Source organism: Ipomoea triloba, chromosome 15 (assembly GCF_003576645.1).
Source record: "Ipomoea triloba cultivar NCNSP0323 chromosome 15, ASM357664v1".
NCBI lineage: Eukaryota > Viridiplantae > Streptophyta > Magnoliopsida > Solanales > Convolvulaceae > Ipomoea > Ipomoea triloba.
Genome location: NC_044930.1, coordinates 6,714,979 through 6,724,715, shown reverse-complemented (window position 1 = coordinate 6,724,715; position 9,737 = coordinate 6,714,979). Strand labels below are relative to the sequence as shown.

General features: G+C 34.8%; 1 pseudogene; it reads left to right on the top strand.

Moving 5' to 3' along the window:
• Window positions 1–224: 224 nt before the first annotated feature.
• Window positions 225–9,737, top strand: part of LOC116006614 — a 14,270-nt pseudogene continuing 4,757 nt past the window's right edge.

The following is a 9,737-nucleotide window of genomic DNA, read 5'->3' as shown; positions in this document are numbered from 1 at the left end:
AAAAAATGTTTTTTTTTATTGTAAATTTAGATAGTGAGACTCATTACCTAACACATGAATGGAGTTGACGATTATGTTTACATTAATACTTGATGAAACAATGTAAAAACTTATTATTGTTTAGACTTGGATAGATTTAAACTATGAAGGCAAGTGATTCTAAAAGCAAGAATTAATTGTAGGCATCATCATCAGTTGCCAACATTGACGAGTGGAAATGGAAACTTAGCTTACTATCGCGCAGTGAGGAACAAGAAGTTGTATCTAGAGATAAAAGGGATAGAAGAGACTATGAGCAAATATCTAACCTCGCCAAAAGGATGGGCCTATACAGGTATGCTTCTATACTGTGTTGCTTCTCGTTATCGTCATGTCAATTCTGGAGAACCTTACTCACTTCGTCTCCTTTTCCCAGTGAAATTTATGGGAAAGTAGTGGTTATAAGCAAGGTTCCTCTTCCGAACTACAGACCAGATCTTGATGATAAGCGGCCTCAAAGGGAGGTAAATTTCACTCCTATGTGATACATTAACTTTCACTTGATTTTGCCACGGTTTCATCTCACATTGATGAGATTTTATTAAAAGAAGAAATACATAAATTAAGGCAAATGGAAATGTCATTGTCTGATCCATCCTACATTCCTACTAAGATTTCAAATTATTCAATGACAATTCCCTTCGACCTGGAATATGCACACTGTTAAAGTTTTCATACTATTATTCTTTCAGATTTAAAGATATAGCTCTTTGTGTTAAAATTATTTTATCCAGATAAGGTCCATAAATCCTGTTAATTTCACCGAGTTCATCTATGGCTGTGCACATGTCCAGGTTGTCATCCCACTAAGTTTGCAAAGGAGAGTGGAGGGCTTGCTTCAGGAACACCTGGACAGAATTCATCTCAGTTCTGAGAAGTCAGATGGTATGCCTAGTGAAAGTCTGGCCGCTGATAAGGTTGAAAATGTAACTATGGATGAAAATCCAGATTCTTTCTTAGATGACTCTGTTATGGAGAAGGTTCTTCAAAGGCGAAGCTTGCGAATGCTCAATTTGCAAAGAACTTGGCAGGTCTCATTATATTAGCTTTTTTCCTCTCTTAGTTGTGCAAAATTTTCTTGTGTATCAAATGCTTATCTAAAATCTGTAGTATGCATTTTTTTCTCCCGGGCTTCTCTGCTACCCACCAAAAAGGTAAAGTAGGTTATGTGCACAAGACTTCTGCAGTATCTGACAATAAATTTCGATAAATGTCTGTGCTGCATCAACTCTCCTGTTTACATTAATACTGAATTTCCAGGACTAATTTTGCTTGATTCAATTTGCACCTTTCTGATAAGGTTTGTTGTCATCATGCACATTATACAGTCATTTCTTGGTGCTTTATTGACAGTATTTCTAGATTCATTATCAACTCTGACATTTTGTATGATAAAGGCTTGTCCTTGCTTTCATGGTTGCCTACATTAAATATCCTCAGGCTTTAACTGTCCAATTAGGTATTCTTCATACTTTGTTTGATGTAGTAGCTTTATAATCTGGTAGATTGGTAGTATTTGGGGACAAATGTTAGTTCTTTTTTACTGGTTTTGGTATTTTTGGCTACTAACGAATTCAGAGCATTTACCCTTACCAGTGGTGGATGCAGGATTTTTAATGAGTGGGGGTAAATTTAATTAAACAAACAATTTCTAATTGACTGCAGTCAAATTACTCCAAATTGTTGGGATAATAGTATAGCATTCTAATGTTGATTAAGTGCAACTTTCCCCTTCAACCTATGTAGATCTACATCCAGATCCTATCTTCTCAACATGGTGATTGAAGCCTAGTATGTTTGTGGAATCTTTTGCAGAAGATACGTAGAATGTAGATACACACCACAAAATTGCTCAATTAGAATAGGTTCAGGAATCTCTTTGGGCATTTACCTTATAACAGTTGCCTTACAAGCAATATTTATCTTTCCTTTTTGGTTTCAATTGATGATTTACGTTTTTCTCATTCAATCCTTTTACTTGGGAATGTTTGTCCTGATGGAATGCAGGAGTCACCTGAAGCCACAAAATGATAGGTTTTCGGAAATCTCTTCCATCATTTAAGGAAAAAGAAAGGTTGCTTCAAGCAATTGCTTGCAATCAGGTTTGATTACAGGACTGACACTATTTTCTCTGAGTCAGTGCATGTTTGGTGCTTACTTTTTATTGAATATTCTTGCCGTCCCAATGCTAGTGTTATTCCTACAGTTGATTTGATAGTCACTTTGACAGGAAGTTCTAAAGCCTTTTATTTCCCTTTGTAATAGCTAATGTTTGGAACAGAAAAGGTCTAGAACTACTACTCCCCCCTGTCCTACAAAAAATCTCCCCCAGGAAGGCAGGAACATGGATTTAGGAAAACTGTAGTTAATGCACTGTTAAGTGTTAACCATTAATTACAGTGTTTACTTTCATTCTTGTCTTCCATAATTGCAGTGTTCACACTTCCCATTAATCCATCATTGATTTCAATCTAAGGAAAGGGGCACTGTATGAATTTAATGTAGGAAAACTTTTGAAATTATTAAGAGGAAAATTTTTATGGAATTAAGGGAAGGAGCAGATAGAGTACTAATTTGTTGACTTTCTCTGAAGTTAAGGAGTCTTCCACCTTAAAGCTGATGAGAAAATCTTCTAGTTGTTCGTGCATTTGAAGAAGTGCATGATTGCACTTATACACTGAAAAGGCTTATACGATTCTATTATCTTGATTTTGAGCTTTTTGTAATTTGAGGAGAAAATGTGAGCACATTCTATAACTGAAAGGACACTGAAGAATTAGCTTAGGGCCCTGAACTTTTCGTTTTGCTATAGTTTATATATTGTTGAAGAAAATTATTGTTAAACACAACAAAGGCCAGGTTTCTAAGTTCGATGTGCATGTTGTTAATATGAAGAAGGAAAAGGGTGAATGTATTTTGAAATTTGTATTTGCAAAATTTGTTTACTTATTCAAAATTGTAATGGTGATTAGATTCTATTGTCTCACTATCCAAAATCCATCTGGATATTCAATATTGTAACAGTGAATAGATTACATTTTCTTGATTTTCAAAATCTATTTGCATATTAAGATATCCTACTTTATCTGTATTAAAACAGGTTGTGGTAATTTCTGGTGAGACTGGATGTGGTAAGACTACCCAACTCCCTCAGTACATTTTGGAATCTGAAATTGAATCTGGTCGTGGTACATTCTGTAGCATAATTTGTACTCAGCCTCGAAGAATATCTGCAATGGCTGTTGCAGAAAGAGTGGCTACAGAGAGGGGTGAACCTCTTGGAGAATCTGTATGCTACTTTCCCTTTTATTTGTTTATTTATTTATCATTTTATGTTTCTACTCCAATTTTGTTGAGCAGTAATTCTCTTTTTGTGAAGCATAGGTCTTCTGAATTTCAGATCTTTTTTAGTTGGCTTATTATCTCCAATTTGAAAATTTCTTTATTTAGTTGATGTCCTTCACAGAAAATTTTTGATAGGTTGGTTATAAAGTGCGATTGGAGGGGATGAAAGGAAAAAATACACATCTTCTCTTTTGTACAAGTGGTATTTTGCTACGGCGGCTATTGAGTGATCGCAATCTTGATGGTATTACCCATGTCTTTGTTGATGAGATTCATGAGCGAGGCATGAATGAAGGTAATGAGTTAACATATCTGGTTTACTCTTTCTCAAGTAAAAGAGTATTCAATTTGATTTTGTTGTGCTGTTTCTTCTCTTTTCTCATTGCAGACTTCTTACTGATTGTGCTAAAGGATCTTCTTCCAAGACGGCGAGATTTGAGACTGATTTTAATGAGTGCTATTCTTAATGCTGATTTATTTTCCGGTTATTTTGGAGGAGCACCAACGATTCACATTCCAGTAAGTTTTTGTTCTGTCTTAAGTTCTTAGTTGCCAACTATTCTTATAATAAACAAAATAAATATAAAGGGAGGATTTTTTTTTTTTTAATTTTAAAATTTTTTTATGTGTGTGTGTGTGTGTTTATTAAGTATTACAATGGGCTACTATTTACAAGTGAACTCTCTAACATACATAAAACATGATGTGGGACATGTTAATAGTAAAGAAAGAAGCTTTCTGAAACGCTGTATGCTCTTTATTATCTTTGTAATCCAGTGGCTCAGTACACACATATATACATATTTACAAGTGTTATAATCTAAGATTGGATCAATGTCACTCAATTGGGCTATAATGCACATGAGCCAAACCACACTAAAAGATGGAATCCGACCAATTAGCTCGTCTAACCCATGACCTTATAAACCCATATATTCTCTCTTATTTTATCAATTTGGGACTCTTAACACTCCCCCTCAAGTGGATAACCGGGCCATTTTGAATCTAACCGGTTGAAAACTTGAAATTGGACCGGACCCTCCCCTGAAACGAAAGCTTTGGACGCCACTGATCTGTGATCCAAGTTTTTTTGTTTTTGTTTCTTTTTTTTTTTTTAATAATAATTTACTCCAATAAGACCTCCAGCTTTTCTATGCATGCACAAATTCAATGCATCAATACTTCTGGATAGTGTTTTGTGCTTTTCTTCTCCTTATTTTTTGTTATTTAATTTAATTAAAGGGCGTACAATGTAGAGCCCTGCTGGCAAACTGAGCATATATGAATGGTTTTGGCTAATGGGGCATGTAACAATTGTAGGGCTTCACATACCCTGTAAGAGCTCATTTTCTTGAAGATGTACTGGAAACGACAGGATATAAGCTGACTTCATTCAACCAAATTGATGACTATGGCCAAGACAAGATGTGGAAGACGCAAAAACAGCTAGCGCCTCGGAAAAAGAAAAATCAGATTACTGGGCTTGTTGAGGTGGGTAGCGGTTCTACCTAAATGTATTCTCCATGTGTAATCTGTAATCATAACTTTTTCCTTTATAAATTTAGCCTCCTGTACTTTCTTTTACACTTCATAGTGATTGCCTTACTTTAATGGATGGATCCCCTTTTTCCATCACATTAATATGCTTCATTTGCTCATTAATTTAATATGCTTTATGTTTCTTAATCTTCTGTTTTTTATTTTTATTTTTAAATTTTTAAATAATAATTCTGTTGCTACTTTCCATTTAACCCACCTGTTTTTCCCTCTTTATTTGCATGAATTTTATCTTTTTCTCTGTTTTAACTTTTACATGATACACTGGATTGTAAATTTGTCTGTTTCATCTTCCAGGATGCTCTCAATAGATCAAACTTTGAGAACTACAGTGCCAGGGCACGGGATTCCTTGGCATGCTGGTCTCCTGATTCTGTAGGTTTCAACCTTATTGAGGCTGTCTTGTGTCATATATGTCGAAAGGAGAGACCAGGTGCTGTGTTAGTATTTATGACTGGTTGGGAAGATATTAGCTGTTTGAGGGATCAACTTAAAGCTCATCCCCTCTTGGGTGACCCCAACAGAGTATTGGTGCTTACATGCCATGGTTCAATGGCAACTTCAGAGCAGGTAAAACTGCCTCTCTTTTCTTCTTTTGTTAGATTTTAGTTTTATAGTTTTTTTTTTCTCATCACTGTGAAGAGAATATTTCCATTATCTTAGGCTTTCATATTTTTTTTTTAAAACTAGTATTGTTGCTATTATTATGTTCTTGACAATTGGAAACCTAAAAAATTTAACTGCCTTATTTGACGACTGAAGTTGATTTTAACAATGCTCCAATCACTTCATGGTATATTTCATTCCATTTTTTTTTTCAGAGACTTTATGTTTCTGATGATGTCTGCCTCCAGTTTCAGATTACTACTTATCTATCGGGGAGCCACATATTATGGCCTCCTTGGACTGTGAAAGATGTTCCACTCTGAAAACAATCTTGTTATCGCTTCTACTCATTCCCCCAAAATGGGATCCTGCTGCATTCTCTAATTGCTCCCAAATATTAACTGTCTGCAACTGTGCATCAATTTAAGGGGCTTTATATTCAACCAACAACTTCTTCGCTCTCATATACTATAGAGCATTTTGCTTGGAAAGATAATAGTCCATACTATCATCTCTAGGAATCTAGTCCATTCCATTGGTTAAGATCAAGCAATGGTTATTAATAAAGCCCTACAATTTATATTACATAAAAGAAATGAATTCAGGACACTAATTCAATTATATGCTATTAATGGACAAACTTGGGTTTTTCTACCCAATACAATGTTAGTTCAGAATCATAGGATCCTTTGCTATCAGATAGGAAAGGCATGCAGAACAAGACAAACTTCTAATTGCAGATAATATTAGTTTAGGATCATAGGATCCTTTTCTACAAGATAGGAAAGGGATGTAGAACAAGACATACTTCTAAGTATTTAAAAAAAAAGACATACTTCTAAGTAACTGGCCTTGTTGTCTTCATCTTCATCATCTTCTCTTCTTCTATGGAGCATTCCAAGCCAGTTAGCATTTAGAGATAATTCTAAGCTTTCTGCTTGATGTCTTGCTAGGATTTGGTTGACTTTGTTATTAGATTCTTGCAAACTGTTGATTGTTTTTCTAATCCCTTCACTCTATATTTATAGTTTTCTGTTGAATGATTATTTTGCTTATTTGTATTTTTAGCTGATAAATGGACTGGTTTTATTGCTCGTATTCATTTTCAGCAATTGAGAGAATAAGAGGGGAAAAGGAGATAGTTAAGTTGTGAAATTTGGTATTGTGGTCCTAGAGATTTGACTTCAATTCTATGTAATCCTTTAAATTTGGCCTAATCCATTTTATGGAATTCTTTACTTGTAGTGACAGCTTTTTATGTTTTCTGTTGACATTGCCATTTTTTAAATTCAGGTTTTTTATCATAGTCCCTGGGATCTAAGTGCATCTCATTTTTTTCTATTCTCTGTACCTTTATGCACAAGTCACAATCCCTTAAACGGTGCAATTTATTTCCTTGTTAGTTGGTTTATGATTCTAGTTTTTACCAACATAACTCAAATTTGAGGAGCCACTTCAAAGTGTTTGTAAAATAGTACTTGATGCAAATATAGCCTATGACTTGTGTGCATTTCATGTTCATCTTTCCTTCGTCTCTCTCTCTCTTTAATGTATTTTTATACACAAGTTGCAGATCCATTAAAACACTGTAACTTATTCCCTTGTGATTTTTTTACCTACAGAAACTCATATTTGAGAGGCCACCTCAAAATGTTCGGAAAATTGTACTTGCTACAAATATGGCTGAGGCGAGTATTACTATTAATGATGTAGTGTTCGTAGTCGATTGTGGAAAAGCAAAGGAGACAACTTATGATGCACTCAATAATACACCTTGTTTGCTACCTTCGTGGATATCACAAGCCTCTGCTAGACAGGTAATTATTTTCTACTTGTGCTTTTCTTTAATGAGAAAGTTACTACTCTGTTTGTAGTATCACCTTATTGATAATAATTTACTTTACATCACCCTTTGTTGCCCATTAAATGTAAAAATGAAAGGGTTCTAAATGATTGCCTTGCTATAGCAGAATGACTTGGTCTTAAGCTGTAGTGGATTCTCAAAAAATTTGCTTTACTCTTACATTTGACAGCCTACAACTTGCCCTTTGTTCTCTTTTTGTTTCTTTATTTACCAATAAAAAAGGGAAAAAGACTAGTATTATGTCAATGTATTTGCTGGTGTTGATATAGAAATATTAAAGCATGCTTTTGGGCAACAATGTTATTGCCGTGCAGCCTGTGCTGCAAAAATCCCATTGAATAGGTGAAGCATTTTAATAGGTTTGCATACCCACACTATTTTCAGGCCTAACATCATCTATGCTTATCCAAAGAAACCATTTCTTGGTTTGTTTTTACTTTTAATGACATGGAGCATCTGAACCTTAATCTTGACTAAGTTCTATGGTATATGCCAACTATCCAACTATCCAACTATCCAAGTGCCCCCTCAACATACACCAGGCAAAATAACCATCTTTTATTATGATTTTCAGAGAAGGGGTAGGGCTGGTCGTGTGCAGTCAGGCGAGTGCTACCACTTGTACCCACAATGTGTTGTGCAGTCAGGCGAGTGCTACCACTTGTACCCACAATGTGTTTATGAAGCTTTTGCAGAGTATCAATTACCTGAACTTCTAAGAACTCCTCTCAATTCTCTTTGCCTGCAAATAAAGAGTCTAAGAACTCCTCTCAATTCTCTTTGCCTGCAAATAAAGAGTTTGCAAGTTGGAAGTATTGCAGAATTTCTGCAAATAAAGAGTTTGCAAGTTGGAAGTATTGCAGAATTTCTCTCTGCAGCTCTTCAACCACCAGAAAGTATTGCAGAATTTCTCTCTGCAGCTCTTCAACCACCAGAGCCATTGGCTGTAAGTAGTTACTCTTCTTTATGTCGTGTGAAATGTTTCAAATGTTACTAGAGATCCATGCTATATGTGAAATATTCTTATTGGAAATTTTAATGTTCAAATGTTAAATATTATGTGCTAATAGTTTTTATATTCTTGTCTTCAACTTAAAATTTGGGATGATGAAGAATATGGCCATGAGTGAGGGAGGACCTATCTCACCATAAATAGTGGGATAGGTCCTCCTGTAAAAAGTGATGACTGATCTCAGCCATCTATTAGGGTTTATCAATGGTTGAGGGTTTTAGTAAAAAAACACGGGTCAATTTTGTAATTATTGAAAACTTTTAAGAGCTAGGTTCATTTTATAATTATTACAAATTTGAAAGTTTAGTAATGGTAAGATCCTAGCCTTTGATCTTTCAAGATGGAGGGTGTGGATGTGTCCACACTTTTTATAAGGGAGGTATTCTCACCTGAACCCTCCCCTATATATATATATATTTATTTATTTATTTATTTATTTATATTTATATATAGGGGTAGGTTCAAGTGAGAACAAGCCCTCCGGTAAAAAAAAATGCGGATTTATCTCATCCTTCCATCAAGGATGATCAAGGGGCTGAAAATTGAGGGAAACACGTGGTGGCATTTCTGTAATTATTATGGTGCATTTGGGATTGCTTAATAGTGCATTCATGGATAACTAACCGTACACTTAGGATCTATAATAGTGCACTCAAGTGTGCACTATTAGTTATCCCGGATGACTATCAATTGTTTAATAATTACGGAAATGGCACCTCGNAGGTATTCTCACCTGAACCCTCCCCTATATATATATATATATATATATATTTTATTTATTTATTTATTTATATTTATATATATGGGTAGGTTCAAGTGAGAACAAGCCCTCTGGTAAAAAAATGCGTATTTATCTCATCCTTCCATATCAAGGGGCTGAAAATTGAGGGAAACACGTGGTGGCATTTCTGTAATTATTATGGTGCATTTGGGATTGCTTGATGGCATTTCTGTAATTATTATGGTGCATTTGGGATTGCTTGATAGTGCATTCATGGATAACTAACCGTACACTTAGGATCTATAATAGTGCACTCAAGTGTGCACTATTAGTTATCCCGGATGACTATCAATTGTTTAAGTGTGCACTATTAGTTATCCCGGATGACTATCAATTGTTTAATAATTACGGAAATGGCACCTCGTTTTCCTCTATTTTTTCCTTATTTTTCAGCCGTTGATCAACCCAGATAGATGGATGAAATAAATCCACTTTTTACAACGGCACTTGTTCTCATATGATCATTACTCTCTCTCTCTCTCTCTCTATATATATATATATATATATATATATATATATATATATATATATAT